Source organism: Rhinolophus ferrumequinum, chromosome 13 (assembly GCF_004115265.2).
Source record: "Rhinolophus ferrumequinum isolate MPI-CBG mRhiFer1 chromosome 13, mRhiFer1_v1.p, whole genome shotgun sequence".
Lineage (NCBI taxonomy): Eukaryota > Metazoa > Chordata > Mammalia > Chiroptera > Rhinolophidae > Rhinolophus > Rhinolophus ferrumequinum.
The window spans coordinates 26,978,872-26,997,709 of NC_046296.1; the positions used below are offsets into that span (position 1 = coordinate 26,978,872).

Below are 18,838 nucleotides of genomic sequence, written 5' to 3' on the forward strand. Positions count from 1 at the left end.
GAAGTAACCAGGTAGTTACTTTCCTTTGCTGGTACATTCTCTGTCTAACCGCAGTCTTGGTATTCCTGAACCTGTGTCAAAACTTGGGTGGCAGTGGTCTGTCCATCTACTTAGCATGATGTGTATCAGTAGGAAAGAGCTTAGGTCAGACACTTAGTCAGCAAAAGGCCCAGGGATGCTATGATCCTCGGCTGCTTCCTTTACTCCCAGCAGCTGGAGTTGGGAGGGTGGCAGTAGGAGGCATCGTGTCAGTTCTGCCACTATGAGACCCTGGGTGTGACTTCTCAGATGTGGTCACCTTCCCTGGTTCTGTGTTGTGGGCACCCCTCCAGGACCACAGGCTGTCTACCATCTCTGCTGCAGTTCCACTATGTTCTTGGCTCCCAAATCCTGGCCAGATCCTGAGCTCAGCCCAACGGGAAGCAGCTGACCACATGATCAGTAACCTGACTGGAGTAAGGTACCTGGGTTCTGGCTCTGTGGGTAGATTCTCCTGACACCTTAGTTTTCTCATCCTTAAAATGTGGATAATAATGGTACTTACTTCACTGGGTTATTGGGAGAATTGAGTGACCTATTTTTGTTAAAGCAATCAGAACAGTGCCCGAGACATAATGAATGCTGGTTATTATTATTTAACATTCTTTTAATGGAAGAGAGAGAGGCCACCTGATTTGTGAGAGGTCTATGCCATGAGTTTTCCCATCTCTCGATTTGGTTCTTATTGTTAAAGGCAGTTCTGGCCTCGCTAGCAATTTCTAACCAATGCCACCAACTCCTGGGTTTCCTTCTGTGTTGTACTGTGTCTGCCAAAGAGGCCAGCCAGGCCACGTTCTAAACAGGCTGTCTTTAATTGCCTCCCTGATATAGTCGATTTCTAACTGTTTTGAATGTGTTAGTCTTGATCCCTCAAACCACTGTGTGATTCCTAAGGAAAGCAATTCCGTCTTGTGCATTTTCTTTATCTCCCAACTATGCCTAACATAGTTCTAGGCACTGGTGGCGTGACACATTAGGGCCTGGAAGAACCCCCAAATGATCCACCCCGCCCCAGCTGCCTAATATCTGTGAGACCAGAAATAACACTGAAGGGACCTCCTTGACCTTAGGCGTCTGGATCTGGAACAGGCAGGTTGGCAAATACACCTGCCTTGGATTTTGTAAGTTGGGATTGTGGAGTGAAAACAAGCAGAACTTCTAGCCCTGGCCTCTGTCCACTCCCTGACATTTGGAGCAAGCCCAAATGGCTTTATTGGAGAGGCAGACTGGGGAGACACCAGCCAGAGCCAATAAACAGGCATCTTTCTCTCCGTTGGTTTTATATCCTCGGGGTGCACAGTAATAAGCCTAGAGTCTGTAGTAATACAACAGACACAGGTCATGAAGGGGCTGTAATTCCAGGCTGTGGGGAAAGCTCCAAGGCTCTGCTGTGGTTCTCCATGGCCACCCTTCTTTTACTGGAAAGGAAACTATTGATGGCATCTCTTGGGTCCCTCTGGCATTTTAGGGTCTTTGTTGGAAAATGTTTTTAGATTAGCATTAATCTGTGTTATCCTGTAAAAGACTGAGTAATAAGTGAGCTAACCTACCCTATTTTCCACAAAGAATTCTAAATTTCCCCCAACTTCTGTGAACAAAGTATCTGTATTCCCACCCACACTCTCAGCTACCTGCTGTGGAGGCTGAAACCCTGCCAAGTTTTGCTTCAATACAACTGCTCCAGGGGCTGTGTGCTTGTCCCTCATTCCAGCCAGGGTCTTCCACTCTGTGTCTGAGTTCTTGCTCTGCTCCAATATATAGATAAAGGCATGTTAATGGAGCCAAATTCCCCTGCCAGATGGGTTGAACCACCAGAGACGTACTGCAGTCAGTATCCCTTGGAAAAGAGTCCCGACATTAAACTCTTGGCTGTGAAGAAATTGTCAGCAAACAGCAAGGCAGACCAGCATGCCATATTCCTGCTTGGGTGTCCAGGCTCAGCCTGTCCCTTGCCTGAAAGGCCCTCCCTTCTCCTAGGTGACTGACAATCCTACTCTTTCAGCCTCAGCCCTAGCTCCTCCCTCTCTTCTGTCCATACATTCAGAATGCATTAATTGAGCAGCTGCTAAATTTCAGGGAGTAGACTAGAGATGGGGATACAAAGATGAAACTCACAGGTGCTATCTACAGGAGCTCCCAATCTAGGAAGCCTTCTCTAAACACTCCAGCCCACAAGCACCCCACCCCCGTTTTTTTTTTTTTAACTCCTTTGAACATCATCTGGTTGGTCCAGCCTTGGCTTTCATGAATAGTATCCCTAACTTGGAGATGAATTAGTCCCTAAGAGATTAAGAGAATTGTCCAAGGTCGCTGAGTCAGGTGGAAGCCCTTAAGTGTTCTAACTGCTCTTTGTGTTGGTCTCATTTCCCCAACTGGTCTCTACGTTCCCAGGAGGTGGACAAGACTTTAGCTTCTCTACCCATAGCCTTCTAGTCAACTCCTTTGCACACCTTAAGTGCCCAATAAAGGCTGATGACTTGCTGACTGCTCTTGGGCTGGCCCAAGGTCAGAGGCCTGCTCCCCCTGGGACCTCACAGTCCAGAGCCTGCATCTTGAAAGGCTGAGTTTCTTCTCCATTGCTCTGTCCTCATTCATGTTCCCAGAGCGCAGCCTCCTTTTAAGAAGCAGCAGCTTTCCGCCTCTGGAAGGGGATGTGCATCTTGCTGTTTGCAAATAGCCTTTGCTTGCTTCAAAAGCACTATCCTCAGGACAGGCTCAGGTGAGAAGCCCTTAGGATGGGAGGTTTACTCAAATAGGGGGTTTGGCTGAGGTCTTCTTCCTCAGAGAAAAATCAGATAACCCTGATCTCTTTTTTCCAGTGAGCTATTTGTGGGGAATGGGAGATAATAAAGAAGCTCAATTTTCCTCCTGAGGAAATTTCTTAGGCTTCTCCTTGTGAGGGGCTGTGCCCTTGCCAGGAGAAAGTAATGTGAGAAAGGGGACAGTGGAACTGTGCAGGGAATTCAAGGTGGACCCAGCCCCCAAGGGAGGGCTGACCACAGTGAAGTCACTGAGGACCCTTTGTGCTTGGGACTCTGGCCAAGAAGGTTAGACCTGGGTGTCAAGCAGCCAAAAACTGCTATGCCCATGAAAATGTACATCCATGGACACAGTCTCACACGAAGTGCCACAGGCTGTGGGCAAAAGTCTGCCTGTGGGTGTTTGTTCCTCTAAGGGCAGCCATACCAGGCAGGGAAATTTAGAAAGCAGGAAGTGAGGACTCTGCATGGAAACATTTAGATTTCAGATTTCAGGTCAGAACCTTATAGAAGATTTGATTGTCGCCTTTATGGCAATTTAAATGTCCATTTAACTCTCTTTCCAGAGCTGGCCCCAGAATCTGGTTAGTTGGGAGAGAAGCCTCCTGGCCTTGGAATTAAATCCTGGAGGTTGAAGAACAGGGAGGGAAGTGCTCAGAGTATAGAGAGAAAAGGTTCCCCACCGTCACCACCAAACACGCACACACAGGTGGTCAGCGTGGTCGGAAAAGCTCACTAATAGAAATCTAATTCTGCCAAAGGGAAACTGACCAACTAATGGGGTATCTTCCTAGAGCTCAGACACCTGGAAGAAGGAGCAGCTGGCTGGACTCAGAGGTGACCTTGCTTTAGAGGCCAGGGAAATGAGAGGACACACTCTGGAAGAGTATATTCAGGGCCAGGAGAACATCACAACACAAAGGCAGAGGTCCTAGGAAGGGGGTGGGGAGGGACTTTCTCAAGGGCAGGGGAAGGAAGAGAGACTTGACAACTTGAGACAAACTCACAGCCAGTCAGCAGGACCCAGGCTGACCAGGCAGCTGCCAGCCAAGAGACCGCCTGCTCCTAGGGCACCAGATATTGTCTCTTCCCAAAGACCACAAAGCTTCAGCAGAAAAGCCACCTGGGCTTCCTTGTGCACTTTCCGACTCTCAGGAGCCAGGAAAGCACCAGTGTCTCCTGTGTCCCTGACCTCATCAACTCATCAGCAGAACTGCTGGATATTCTCTAAATGGTATTTGCCTCCCATCACCTGGCAATAGGCAACAGGCTGACTATTTATCACCTTTATTTTAATTTTTGTTTTCAAAAATCCTTAGAAAGAGCTCTGAAAGTAAGGAGAAGAAATCCTAATTTGGCAACACCATCAAATGTTTCCATTTTTCAGGGCAATTCAATCTCTGGATTTTTAACTATTAAAAAAAAAAAGAAAGAAAGAAATTAGCTGAAAGCAACCTTAGCAAGAAACTAAATTAGCCCATGCAGTTTGAAAATGAAGATAAAAGTCTTAGGAAAGTTCACCTTTCCCTCCAGATCACATGTGTGACAGGACCAGGTGACTTCCCAGCCTTACCACACCCTGGGTTCATTTATAATAGAGAGAAGAACTTAGCAGTCTCTACAAGCCCAACCACTTTTACTGGGCCTAACCTGAGGCTGGAATACGCCACTAGCCAATTTAGGGAAGTGCATTCTTGCAGACTAAGAGTTGCCTATATATCATATAAATTTTATGCAAAATAATTAAATGTGTGCCTGAAATAACACAAAGTGCATTTTGTACACTTTCTGGAAAAAATAAAGGTGTTGTTTGGCTTGGCCCTCTGGGGATGCCCTGACAGAAGGTAAAACAGGTGGCTGTTTGCCATGCTTGGGCCTGACACGACATAGCAGAGAGCTGACCCCATAGCTTACATTCAGAGATGAGGTGTGGGTCTTCTAGGTTACCTTCCAAAGGCCAGCAATTAGGTCTGTTAGACTCTCCTCACCACCTCTAGCAAGTCCCCTCCCACCTCTGATGGCTCCTTTACTCAATTGTCTAACAGAGATACTCAGTGAACACCAGCCCTTTAGGTAAGACTTGTTGGCACAAAAATATAAGCATCTTTGGGTCTCTGCTCTGTGTACGTACGTGCCTGTTCTGCCTCATCAGCTGGAATGTAAGGTACTTGCAGTGAGGAATCTAACTCTCCACTTTTCCCATGTTTCAGGAGTGTGTCTGTGATGAGCACTCAGTCTCCACTCTGACCACCTTCTTCTCCCAGTACCTACACACACCCACATACACACCAGTTCTGTCCAGCAATCTAGAGGTTAAACATGGAGGTAACAAACATAGGAATAGCCTAAGGAAGGGCCCCAGTTCCATTGGATGCTACTGATTTTTTAAGGTGATAAATATGAGTGTCCCTTGGACTTTAGGCCAAATGTCAAATGAAAATATGGAGTCCCTGATTCTTTCACTTGGGGAGTGGAGGGATCTTTTTTCCTCTTTGAAAACCTGAGAGAGTGTGGACCGGGGTAGCCATGTGCTGACATACCCCTCACCTCCCCACCCGAGGCATGTTCCTGGCCCAAACAACAGCCTCTTTAAGAGCAAGGGCACACAAAAAAAGACAACTACAGACCAATATCTCTAATGAATATAGCTGCAAAAATCCTAACCAAAATTCTAGCAAATCGAATGCAACAATACATTAAAAAGATTATTCATCACAACCAAGTGGGGCTCATCCCCGGGGCACAAGGATGGTTCAACATACACCACAAATCCATCGATGTGATACATCACATAAACAAAATAAAGGACAAAAATCATATGATTATATCAATTGATGCAGTAAAAGCATTTGACAAGATACAACATTCATTTATGATTAAAACACTTAATAAAATAGGTATAGAAGGAAAATATCTTAACATAATAAAGACCATATATGACAAACCCTCAGCTAATCTCATAAGGAACACAACAGGACTGTCCCCTATCACCTCTGCTTTTCAACATAGTATTGGAAATCCTCGCCAGAGCAATCAGGCAAGCGAAAGAAATAAAAGGCATCCAAACTGGGAATGAAGAAGTTAAATTGTCACTCTTTGCAGATGACATGATGCTATATACAGAAAACCCTAAAGGTTCCACCAAAAAGCTATTAGAAACAATCAACAAATAAAGTTGCCAGCTACAAAATCAATGTACAAAAGTCCATTGCATTCCTATATACTAACAACGAAATCTCAGAAAAAGAAATAAAAAAAAAACCCAATTCCTTTTGCAATTGCAACAAAAAGAATAAAATACCTAGGAATAAACTTAACCAAGGATGTGAAAGATCTATATGCTGAAAACTATAAGACATTTTTAAAAGAAATTAAAGAAAACACAAAGAAATGGAAAGACATTCCGTGCTCATGGATTGAAAGAATCAACATAGTTAAAATGGCCGTATTACCCAAAGCAATATACAGATTTAATGCAATCCCCATCAAAATCCCAATGGCATTTTTTAAAGAAATAGAACCAAAAAAAAATCATCAGATTTGTTTGGAAACACAAAAGACTCCAAATAGCCAAAGCAATCCTAAGAAAAAAGAACAATGCTGGAGGTATCACACTCCCCGACTTTAGCTTGTACTACAGGGCAACAATAATCAAAACAGCATGGTATTGGCAGAAAAACAGACGCAGAGACCAATGGAATAGAATTGAGAACCCAGAAATAAAACCACGTAAATATGGACAGATAATTTTTGACAAAGAAGCAAAAAACATACAATGGAGAAAAGACAGCCTCTTCAATAAATGGTGCTGGCAGAATTGAAAAGCCACGTGCAAAAGAATGAAACTGGACTGCTATCTGTCACCGTGTACCAAAATTAATTCAAAATGGATCAAAGACTTAAGCATAAGACCTGAAACAATAAACTACATAGAAGAAAACATAGGTACTAAACTTATGGACCATGGGTTCAAAGAGCATTTCATGAATTTGACTTCAAAGGCAAGGGAAGTAAAAGCTAAAATAAATGAATGGGACTATATCAAACTTAAAAGCTTCTACACAGCAAAAGAAACCATTGACAAAATAAAGAGGCAACCAACTGAATGGGAGAAGATTTTTTTCAAACAGTGCCTCCAATAAGGGGCTAATATCCAAAATATACAAGGAACTCATGCAACTCAACAACAAAAAAACAAACAACCCAATTGAAAAATGGGCAGAGGACCTGAAGAGACATTTTTCAAAAGAAGACATACAAATGGCAAATAGACATATGAAAAAATGCTCAACATCACTAATCATCAGAGAAATGCAAATCAAAACCACAATGAGATATTACCTTACCCTGGTTAGAATGGCTATCATCAACAAGACAAATAGTAACAAATGTTGGAGAGGTTGTGGAGAAAAAAGGAACCCTCATACACTGTTGGCGGGAATGCAGATTGGTGCAACCGCTATGGAAGGTAGTGTAGAGGTTCCTCAAAAAATTACAAATAGAATTACCATACGACCCAGCAATCCCTCTCCTGGGTACCTACCCCAAAAATCTGAAAACATTTATCCATAAAGACACATGTGCTCCAATGTTCATTGCAGCTTTGTTTACGGTGGCCAAGACATGGAAACAACCAAAATGTCCTTCGATAGATGAATGGATAAAGAAGTTGTGGTATATATACACAATGGAATACTATTCGGCAGTAAGAAAACATGAAATAGGACCATTTGTGACAACATGGATGGATCCTGAGATAATGCTAAGCGAAATAAGTCAGACAGAAAAAGTAGACAACCATATGATTTCACTGATATGTGGTATATAAACCAAAAACAACAAAAGTACAAGACAAGCAAATGAGAAACAAAAACTCATAGACACAGACAATAATTTAGTGGTTACCAGAGGGTAAGGAGGAAGAGGGGTGGTAGATGAGGGTAAAGGGGATCAAATATACTGCGATGGAAGGAGAACTGACTCTGGGTGGTGAACACACAATGTGATTTGTAGAGGATGTAATAGAGAATTGTACACCTGAAATTTACATAACTTTACTAACAATTGTCACCCCAATGAACTTTAATTAAAAAAAAAAAAGAGCCGTGGGGAGAGGGGTGCTGGCTGTCTGCAGGATCACATGGTAAAATGCCAGGACTAGGGCCCACCCTGGCCAAGGATGAAACAGTAGGAAACTTTCCAAAATGCAGGAAACTCCAGCCCCTGCATATTGACCAATGCCACCACAGCCCAGGCTCTCCCAGCTCTGGGGCTGCTGTTACCACTAGCGGCCCTAAGCCTTCTGAGCAAGACCCAGCTGTCTACCAGGCTGAGGGCACTGAGGATTCGCTTCCTCTGAAAGAGGTCCTGAGTCAACAAACACCTGGTTTCACAATTAGCATCTGCTCTCTAATTAGAAAAGAAAGACACGACCTGTGAAAGCCCAGCAGCAGGCAGCCACACCCGTAGGTGTCCGCAGGCCCCTGTGGGAAAGCTTATCCACCACCTGAGGCCCTGCTGCTGGGTTCTCAGAGAGTGAGAACTTCCGTGAACACTTGGCCTCCCGTGTCTCTGGAGCTTGGAGGAGTCCCAGGGGCCAGCAACTCCAGGCTCTCCCAGCATCACAGCCCCACCTACTATTTCAGCCAGAAAACAGAACCACTGAATTTCAACCAAAGTGCCAGAGAGGTTGGGACATTCAAACACAGCCATTAGTGGGCAGTCTTGCAATGAGACTTAGCAGAACAAAACGGGACAGAAATCTGCCAAGAATCAGAAGAAATGAAACCTACGGTTGGAATCTGCCTCTGGGAGGCCTTGGCTGGGCACCAGGCTGAGGTGTCCTAGAAGTGTTTTGACAAAGATGCTCCAGAAGTCTCTATGGTGCTTCCAAGTTCACATGTTCATAAAATGTTAAAGTAGACCTTGTGTGGGTTTTTGCAAGTCCTTTCTCCTCTGTGGGCCACAGTTTGCCTATCTGTACAATGAAGCTCTTGGACTGGATCTGCTGGTCTCAACCTTGCCTGCACATGGGAGCCACCTGGGGATACCCCAATCATGAGCTTGTGATGTCTGAGATTGCTTCAAAGTAATCTAGGTGCAGGGGGAGTCAGTGAAGGAAGTGCTGCCACAAGAGTGACCAAGAGTTGAAAATTGTTTAAGTGGGATTATGCGCAAATGGGAAGGGAGATGTTATTCCATTCTTGCTACCGTGTTTCCCCAAAAATAAGACCGGGTCTCATATTAAGTTTTGCTCCAAAAGACGTATTAGGGCTTATGTTCAGGGGGTGTCATCCTGAAAAATCATGCTAGGGCTTACTTTCCAATTAGGTCTTATTTTCAGGGAAATATGGTACTATTTTTTCAGACTAAAAAGTAAAAAAAAAATCAACAACAACAACAAAAAAACTTACTGATGCCCTAAAACTATATTCCTGGCTCCCACCTGGATATATTAAATTGGACTGTCCAGGAGCTGGACACTGGAGCTAGGGCCCTGGCACTGGGGTTTTTAAAAAGGAGTCCCAGGTGATTCTAACGTGCAGCCAGGATGGAGAATGCTGGACTAGACACTCTCCATGGTTCCCACATGCAGCTGAGGCTCTGAGCCACCCACACCTTCAACTAAATATAGCAAGTCACATTCAGTCCCAACTTTGCTTTAACTTCCCTGTGCTGGAGCCCTTCCTCTCACAGAGGAGATGATGGGAGGGGCTGAGGCAGAGCCTCACAGTTGCTCTTAGAGCAGGGAGCCCCTGCCAGGTCTTAACCCTGGGTCCTCTAGTTAGCCCACCCTGCCCTGAACAGTGAACCCTCAACTCCGCTGCTCCCCAAGGCCTCCAGGGCCACCTGTGCCAGCTCAGGGAGGGTGGGGGACAGCCCCTCCAGGTACAGCAGGAAGCTCCAGACAGGACTAATCCCTCTCACCCATACAGTTAGCTTGAATTTGAGCCTCATTTTCAGTCTCCTCATGTGGCCAAGCAGTTGGGCCTCCCACCTCTCTGAAAACAAGTCACATTCCTGTTGCATTTGGTTTGACTTCCCAGCAGACACTGAATGTTCCTGGACGGCTTCCCAGCACCCTTTTTTTCCCTTGTTGCATTTAAGCATCTGAGACCAGGAAGCAGTAAACAGGCTCAGTTTGGATTTCCATTCAGGATGCTCAGCTTCCTGGGGCCCCTCAGATGTTCCACCTGCTTTCACTGCTCCCCACCCCCCTCCTCTGTGCTGCTATCCTACCAGCTGGTGCAGATCTTTACATTCTAAACTCCCAGCAAACCTCTCAGAAGCTTCTCTCTCTCTCTCTCTCTCTCTCTCTCTCTCTCTCTCTCTCTCTCTCTCTCTCTCTCTCTCGTCCTCTGTAAATGACTAATCAGCTAGACTGGGCAGAGGGAGCACCTTCTTGGGCCTTCCTGAAATGCAGGAACTTCATAGGTTATGTTGCCACTTTTTCACATAGGTACTTCCTACCGCCTTTCTGTAGCTGAAGTTGGTTTTCCAGTTTGGCATTTGACGCGTTTCCTGTCTCATTTCCCATTACTTCCCTATTTAAAAAAATAATAATAATAAATAAGCCTTGTGTTTTGTTCTGTCTGGTCAGCTTATGTTTACCAACATACCTTGTACCTTTAGGTCTCTGCTTAGGCTAATCCTCCTGCTTTGAAGACTGAATTGTCCTTTTTTCTACCTGCCATCCTTAGAATTTGTCACAGCAAATAATAATAGAGGTTAAAACTTCTTGAGCATTTACTGTGCCCGCAGTGTTAAGCATGCATCATCTCATTTAGTCCTCACAAATCCTGAGTCACTTTTAAAAAACACAAAACTTTAGACTTAAAGTTGCAAAAATAGTAGAGAGCGCTGTGCACCCCTTACTCAGCTTCCCCTAATATTGACATCTTACACAACCATAGTACATTATGGTTTTTCTCTCCCTAATGTCCTTTGTCCGGTCAAGGATCCAACATTTCATTTCGTTGTTATGTCTCCTTGTTCTCTCCTCCAATCTGTGAGTGGTTCTTGAGTCTTGTCTTTCAAGACTTTGACTCTTTTGATCGTGCTGATTAGTTATTTTGTAGAAAGTCTCTTAATCGCGGTTTGTCTGATGTTTTTTTCATGATTAGAATGAGGTTATGCGCTTGTGGCAAGAATACCACAGAAGTGATGCTGTGTCCTTCTCAGTGCTTCACACCAGGGGGTACATGATGTGGATTTGTCTTATTACTGTAAATTTGTCATGTTAACTTGATCACTTGATTAACATGGTGTCTGCCAGGTTTCTCCATAGTAAAGTCACTCTTTCTCTCTTCATAAATGGCATGTCCCTTGGGAAAGATACTCCGAGCCTATAGAAGTATCCTGTTTCTCCTCTAATTTCTGCCCACTGAGTTTAGACTTGCAGCAGTTATTACTGTGATATGGGCCTAAGGACTTCATCTTTCATACGAGTCCCTGTTTTTCCCACTTTACAGATGAGTACACTACTCAGATCTGTAATGTAACTTGCTCAAGGTCCTAATGTTACTAAGTGCAGAGTCAGAACTCAGGCACCAAGCTCTGCTTCTCACACTATGCTCTTTATTCTCCTCAGTGGGGAGCGAACCACGAGCTGTCCCATGATACCTCTTGTCCCTCACGTGATCTTTCATGCATGTTCTCCTCCCTTAGACACACAGTTTCAGAGGGCGGGAACTGTGTCTTCTATAATTCCCCTAGACTCCTCAGGGCAGAGTCTGGAGTTCAGTAAATGCTTCTGGTCCTGAGAGAATTAAAGAGGTCATGTGTGTCAAGAGGAGGAGGAGATGGAACCAAGAGAATATCCAGCTTTATTTCTTTTTCTCAGCCCAAAAGATAGTATGGCCACAGACACACCCAAGTTATGGACAAGGGGACAATGGTAGTTAGGGTCTCTCCTGAGGGGCGGGGAACTCAGGAGAGCAGATACCAGGAGGGATGTGTAAGCCAGAGGTTAACTGATGGGAGAGGGTGGGAGAAAGTTGCAGAGAAAATGCAGAGGGAAGAGGAGGAACCATCCAGTCCATTTTACAGATGAAATGTCTTGCCTGTTGGCATGTGGTGGGCCAGCAAAAGAGGATGGGCTGCCCCACTGACTAGGCAGGAACCAGCACAACTTACACCGGCCGTTAAAGTTGGGGGAGCTGAAGTGCAGCAGTAGAACCTCCGATGAGGGCAAACCATGCTGTCTGTTCAGATCTCTGAGGTCATGCTCTCCTCCATCTCCCCTTCCCTGGCCTGGTCACTTCAAATCCCAACCAGCCAAAGCTCATCTGAACGTATCTGTTACCAAAGAGCAGAGTTCAGGGCCTAAGACCTGGAAGCACTTTGTGTTGTCTCAAATGTCAGGAGACGGACAAGGTGAAGAGACTTAACAGGAGTCTGAGGGACTAGCCAGAGACCCCAGGACCCAGTTCCTCTGTGGGAAATCACATATTCACCAATTTACAGCTCTGAACCTTAACTTGTCCCACAGTTTATGGGCCATCTAAAGCTCCTCCTTCAAGGGTTCCTTCCTCCTCATGCCCCCAGCCATACTTACCTGCCTTTTCTTCTACTACTTTGTTTGCCATCTTAGTGCCCATAATCTACACCAGTTAGAAGTCAGGGTTGTCCCAGTTTTGTTCACCTTGGAGCCTGGCATATAGCAGGTGTCCATCACATTGAAAATAGAATTGGATGAGGCAAGGGTTAGTCTTCCAGTTCAAAAGGTGAAGAAAGTATTGTATGGTTTGTTGTTATTTTAGAATAATCATTGATTTAATGTTATAGATTGCCAGAGTTCATTAAAATAACCATTTTGCAGATAATATGCTACAACATTTCCCAGCAATAATAAACTATTCCCAAATTTAGTATTGGGAGATATCAAAAAGAGCCCAAAGATGAACTGCACAAAGTAGGAATGGCAGCTGACAATACTAAGCATCTATTTTTTTCAAAGCTTCGAATTGAATGAATGGTATTCTATCTTATAAAACAAAAAGCGAACTATTATTTTGGTAAACAAGAAGGAATGTCTCCCAGAAAGACACACAATGCCACAAGAATTGCATATACAGCTAGTAATTATGAAGGAAGTATGACCTAAGAATTGCGGGTTCCTGTTGACGCTATAGTCTCATATTTATCCCACAAAAAGCAAAGAGGAACCTTGATGTAGGAGTCCTGGTGGAAAGGCAAAACCTATTTCACATCTGGGTCTGAGGTGGCCCTAAGTGGTGAGGGAGGTTTGGGGATAAAGTTCTGCAGGTTAATAGTGGTGCCTGGAGCCAAGAAGGCTGAGGAGGGGGCAGCTGCAGCCCATACTACAAGGACTTTACCTCAGAGAAAGCACTGTTTGTGGAAATAATGACTGGAAAAAAATGCACCCTTCAGGACAACAATGCTTATTCTTGGGTCTATCTGATAGGGTTAGAGCAAATTCTTCTGAGAAAAGTAAATGAGAACAAAAGACGGTGCATATGTGGTCCACTACTCAAGTGGGATGTCCAGCCTGACAACTGGCTCCAAGAGAGGAGATGTAAAGGTGCAATCTTTCATTAAGGGGGTAATGGTGAGGGGTTTGTGGATAAGAGTCAACAGTAGCCTGAGATATTTATGACAAAAATGCAGGAACACTGTGGCAAAAAGAAACCTAGAAGCTCAATAACTGAAACAAAGACCTGCAGCCCACACTCCAGAGGGCATTTCGCCCCATAGCTCCCCAGGATTGGCCCACCTCAATGACGAAATTGCAGCACAGGAAGGAAGGATAACTAGTCTACTTCATGGAGCCTCAATTTTGTCGCCTATGTGTACAACAATCCTTTCTACCCATAGGTTTGTTGTGAGTGTTAAATAAGATCACAGCAGGGCTAATACACGCTTTTCCTGAGGCCAGAGCAAACAGTACCCTGGCCTGCCTAAATAATACGTAACAGTCTGCATTCTAGTGCAGAAGACAGAGGTGCTATGCACTTACTCCTATAACTGAATGAGACATGAGCTCCATTGCCCCCTATTTGCAGTATTTAGTATTTTGGTTTTATGACTTGTCCTCATTGCTTTGCGTATTTAAGGAAAACCATTTCATCGGGAGGTCCTGAGAAAAATCTACTACTCACAAATGTTAATAGCAAGATATTTTTGTTACAATGACATTTGGGCTGATTGTGAATGTCCTCTTTTACTATCTTTTTAGGAGCGTAGGTAGACCACGTGAAAATTCAATTAAGCAGCATAGTCTGTGTTGTTAAGCTGGTGCACAAGGCAGTGTTGGCATTTTTTGTGGAAACGGAAAGTGTTAGGCCTGGTTTGATTCCTTACAGAAGTCTCATTGTGACAGGCTGGAAAACGAACCAGATGAGAAGTTGATGCTCTACGTAGTGACTTGGTCAAGAAAACCGATCAGGAAGCTGAAACATGGGTGCTGCAGGAATGCCAGGTGTCTGTGACCCAAAGCCAGCCTGTGGTAGAAGGCCTTTTATTTCTGAGTGACTTTGCCTTGAATCATGCGGACAATAAAGAACTTCCAAAGAAACAGCCCCATAAGCCCAAACTGATAGATTTCAGAGACGAACAATGAGGCACTGCCTCTCTGTAGACGCCCTGTTGTGCCTCAGCCTCCGAGTCAGTGTGGAAGGCAAACACCCTCACACATAGATATGCTGCCTGTGAGTCACAAAAGCAACCCACTGACTCTCCATAATACCTGTGGCATTCTCCCTACTGTCACATCCGATTGAAATCTCTCCCATGAGGGAAGCAATTCTCCAGCGATCTCACAATTTTCCATCAGAAATTCTACAAGCAGAGAAACCACATGACCCCAAATTAAACTTGTAGATATTCATCCGAGAGAAGGGAAGTGGCACAAAGTTGTATACAATGGTTCCCTAGCAGCTTTATTCATAATAGATTGGTGAGTCTTCTTTAAAGACTGAGGCTAAGTTTACTTCAAAACGAGAATGTATTTTCTCCTCGAACTGTCCGCAGGATTCCATATCGACAGAGTGTCTGAAGCTGCCTCTGAGAGGGACTCTAGGCAAGCTGACATGCTCACAAATATCCAGGAACCCTAACGCACTCTCCCGGCCCAGGGTTTCCTGCAGATATGCACATACTGACCAGCAGTTGCAAGAGCCTCTCCAGCAGGCCCAACTTATTTTGGGCGTTCTATTCTAGGCATCTTCTGGCCTTAGTATCAAAACCCAAGTGCTCAGCATCTGGATCTTCAGTGCCTGAGGGCTGCGTACCTGGCTTAGCAGCATCACACATATTACCTCTTGATCATCACCATGTATCAAGACAGTAGGTCATGTTATATGCATCTTGCAGATGAGAAAACTAGTCTCCACAGAGGTGAAGTGACTTGCCCAAAGCCACATAGCTGGTGAATCTTGGGTTGGGATGGAACCCACATGAACTGGCTCCTGCAGTAACTGAGGTTACCCCGTCATAGGTAGAATGAACTATTGGGAGTGATCGCTGAGCTGCACCAAAGGGGAGCATGAGGGTCTCATCCCATGAGGACATACACTGCTGCACACTGTTCTGTCAGTTTGGCCAGGCTGTATTTCCTGTCCTGCAGTGTCTAACAAGCTTCCACACACAAGAATGGCTTCACCCATCGGCTGGCCTTGATGCCCTCCTGGGATGCCCAGGCCAAGAGATGGGGTTGAAGCCCTTGAGTTCTAATCTTAGCATTTTACAAGAACTGAGTGATTCCTCACAATAGCCCTATGTAATAAGTTCTGTTAGCATCCCCATTTAACAGGCAAGAAGGACCCCCATCCTCTCACAGCTAGTAAGTGGCAAAGTCAGAACTAACATCCAGGTTTTTTCCTGACACCAGCGCTGGGCTTTAATCTCTATCTTCTCTGAGATTAGATGAAAAAAGGCAGTGGGGGCGGGAAAGGGGTTGCTGGTGCAAAAAATGAGGGTCTTAGCTCCTTTGCAGTAGAATAGCCATTTCTGGGTTCAGTGGCAAAGCAGTAATGGAGCCAGAGGCTGCTGGGGACAATCTCTCAAGTCAGGCCACAAACAAGTGGGAGAGCAACCAATTAGATTAGGACCTTAATCACAGGCTTGGCTCAGAGCCTAGTAGCAGAAGCTTACTGAAGCCCCGTGGCTAAGAATTTCCCACTAGGCTGCTCAACCCTCTGCACTCAGGCAGCCCAGCCCCACCCCATCCCCACCCCTACCTTCTGGACTTGGAACTTGGAGCCATGGGAACTTGTGAATCAAATTCTGGCCAAGAATTTGACATGTTGGGTGAGCGACTCATTCCAAACCTAATAGTTCATCGTTATGGGGAAGTCCTTCTCCAAGCTATCAGCGCACAAAGTGATGCCTCCAACCCTTCTGCCCTTTCTCTCCAACATTACTGTACCCAGGCACCCACCCTCCTTCCTCTTGTCTTCACAAAGAGACCGCTTGTCCTCCAGGCCTAGGTGATGAGGAAGCCCCTTCCCTCCCAGTCCTCCTTCAGTCCACCCATTTCTGCCACACCACAGGGCTGTTCTCTGCCTTCTCTGGGGTTAGAAGCAAAGAGAGCCAGGGAGAGGCGTGCTAGGGTGAGAGGTAACAAAGATGCAAATGGCCGTGTGGCTAAAACGGTGACGCAGCAACACAAAACTAAAGGTGGCTGGAAGAAACGCGGAGAGCCCTGGAGTCCCAGCTCTCCGCAGGCAGCATCCGGGGGACCCTTTGCGCGGGGGATGCTGACCCCTGCTGGCTGCACGCGAGAATGCAGCGTGGCTGCCGCGGGACCATGACAGTGACCTGGTAGTCACCGACCGCCCCTGGGAAGGGCTGAGCTCGTGGTGCGACAACAGCCCCAGGACCTGTAGGAACTGTAGGGAAGGTGAGCAAAGGCAGGGACCGGGAGGGCCCGGGCATCAGAGGCCCTGAGTTCTAGTTCTACCCCCACAACCTTCCGGTAACATTGCAGACTGCCTCAGCCCCTCCCAGCTCTCAAATGCTATCACCTCCTTACATGCTTTAGGAGAAGAATAAGAAGAAAAAGTGTAAAGAAGAAAAACTATAGTGTAAATGACTGACATCCCTTTAGGGCCTACCTGGGCCTCCAAAAGGCTTCCATCCGCGTTTTCCTCAGAACCTGCCAACTCCCAGTCCTGAGCCAGTGAAGCAGCGTTCATCTAACAGATGGTTACTGACTGATGGTTGGATGGCGGCTTCCAAAAATATCCAGGTGCTAATCCCAGAAACCTGTGACCATTACCTTATATGGCACAAGGGACTTCACAGGTGTGATTAAGCGAAGGCTGTTTGAGACGGGAGGAGGATCCCGAGTTTTCAGGTGGGTCTTAATGTAAACACAAGCATATATCCGCGTGCCTTGTTTTATTGCTCTTAGCTCTGTTACACTTCACAGGTGTTGCGTTTTTTGTGTTTTTTTTGTTGTTGTTGTTGTTTTTCTTTACAAATGGAAGTCAAGATCCTCCACCAGCAAGAAGATTATGACTCACTTTATTGCGGTACTCACTTTACTACAGGTGGTCTGGAACCAACCCTGCAATATCTTTGAAGTATGCCTGTAAGTTGGAGGCAGAGGAAGACCATACTACAGAAGAGAAAGAAAGCCATATTACAAAGGGAAGGGAGCAGAAAAAGAGAAATGTAAGATGCTATGCTGCTCACTTTAAAGTTGGGTAAGGGGCCACGGGCCAAAGAATTCAAAACTGCAACTCTAAAAACTGGAAAAGACAAGGAAATGGATTCTCCCCTGGAGGCTCTGCTTGATACTTTGATTTTGGCCCAGTGAAACTGATTTCAGATGTCTGGTCTCCAGAACTCTAAGAGAATAAATGTGTGTTGTTTTAAGCCCTGAGGTTTGTGGTAATTGCTTACAACAGCCATCAGAAACTCCTACATAACCTTCTACTCAAACTCTTGTGCTAGGCACTTGGGAAAAATCAGTTAATGAATAAGACAGGTCCCCCAACTCCACCCCAGAAAAATGTATAATTTCCCTCTCTTGGGATTTTAAAAAGCAACAGCCAAAAAGCACTGCAGAAGATAAATGAATGACCAATAAGCACATGAAACAAGCTCAAGACCATTAAAATCATTAAAACCATAATTGAGATGCCATTTCACACAGTAGGATGGCCATAATAGAAGAGACAGCAATAAAGAACATTGTCAAGGATGTGGAAAAACTAGAATACTCATACATCGCTGGTAGCATTGTAAAATGGTGTAACCACTTTGGAAAATAGTTTGGCAGTTTCTTAGCGTTAAACATAAATTACCATATGACCCAGCAGTTCCACTCCAAGAAATCTATCCTAGATAAATGAACACTTATATCCAAAGACATGTACATGAATTTTCATAGCTGCATTATTCATAATAACCAAAACCTGGAAATAACTCAAATGTTCATCAAGTGATTGAAAATGTGGGATATACACTGAAATATTATTCAGCAATACAAAGGCACAGATTACTGTCATGCTACAACATGAATGGACCTCAAAAACATTACACTTAGTGAAAGAAGCCAGACACAAGAGACCACACATTGTATGATTCCATTTACATGACATGTCCAGAGGTATAAACACTGAAAGATTAGTGGGTGCTGGGACTGGGGGTTGGAATTGGGAACAGCTTCAAATTGGCAGAAGGGATCTTTTTGAGGTATTCTAAAATTGGATTGTAGTGATGGTTTCACAACTCAGTTAAAACAGGTGAATTTTAGGGTGTGTAAGTTATACCTCAATAAAGTGGTTACCAAAAAAGAAGGCACAGCCCGAGTATAGGTAGATGAAGTCTTAAGCCTTCTAGGAGTATTTGCATTTTAAGAGGGGCTCTTAAAAACGATTTTAAAACCTAGAGTATGATGGAAGGCCAGGTGACAGACTAGGTTTGGGAACCATAGTCCAGCACTTCTTTGAGTCACCCTGGTAGGCAGAGTCTGCTCTACCACCAGGGACCCAGCTATGCCAGTGCCCTCCTTTACACTCTGGGGAGCAATGGAACAGAGCTGCACACTGTTCACCTCCCACCTTGGCCAG

General features: G+C 45.0%; 1 long non-coding RNA gene across 1 annotated transcript; it reads left to right on the plus strand.

Annotated features, from left to right (window-relative positions):
• The first annotated feature begins 226 nt into the window (after positions 1-226).
• On the plus strand, positions 227-17,493 carry LOC117033131 (uncharacterized). The gene is made up of 3 exons (XR_004424841.1): positions 227-460; positions 14,140-17,115; positions 17,312-17,493. It is a non-coding gene; the product is annotated as an uncharacterized LOC117033131 (long non-coding RNA).
• The last annotated feature ends 1,345 nt before the right edge of the window (positions 17,494-18,838 follow it).